At 41.8% G+C, this 521-nt stretch overlaps 1 non-coding gene across 1 annotated transcript; it reads right to left on the bottom strand.

The window, feature by feature from the left end:
* Positions 1 to 88: 88 nt before the first annotated feature.
* Positions 89 to 251, bottom strand: LOC113473583. Its single transcript, XR_003395520.1, has one exon. It is a non-coding gene; the product is annotated as a U1 spliceosomal RNA (small nuclear RNA).
* Positions 252 to 521: the final 270 nt, after the last annotated feature.

Here is a 521-nt window from a genome sequence, read left to right as displayed (position 1 = left end):
GCGTGTACGCAATGCCCGCTACCAAAAATATTGTCCTCGAGTCCATCCAAGGTATGCAAAACTGGATTTTATGAAGATGATATTAGGGTAGGGATGTGCGCGTACGCAATCCCCGCTACCAAAAATTTCGCGCCCGAGGTATTCACATTTGGAATACTCGCAGGGGTCAACCCAACCTAAGTGCAATGGAAGGGCCTCACCCTGGTGGAACCTCCTTCTTGATCAAGGTAGCCTCCACGCCAGGTAAGTATGAGTTGAGGAACGTTCAGCTAGCTCTTACGCGAAACACGAAATACAAGAAAGTGAGAAGTTATACTAAATAGTATAGCTGTACGAGAATAAAACTGTTCACCTTACAATGCAATGCATGGTTACTTGGTTACTTTTTTCCATCAATGAGGTTCTCTTTCTCCCCAGATTTTTTTTAAAGTTTTTCACTTTCTGTTCTCACTTTCCTTATATCCTGATGATATAGGTAGGTAGGTAACTGCTTTTTGGATTTTTATTTTTTAAGAGGTTTG

The sequence above is a fragment of the Diaphorina citri genome, unplaced genomic scaffold (assembly GCF_000475195.1).
Source record: "Diaphorina citri unplaced genomic scaffold, Diaci psyllid genome assembly version 1.1 scaffold45148, whole genome shotgun sequence".
NCBI lineage: Eukaryota > Metazoa > Arthropoda > Insecta > Hemiptera > Psyllidae > Diaphorina > Diaphorina citri.
The sequence above is the reverse complement of the archived record's forward strand: the minus strand, read 5'-3'. Positions and strand labels throughout refer to the sequence as shown.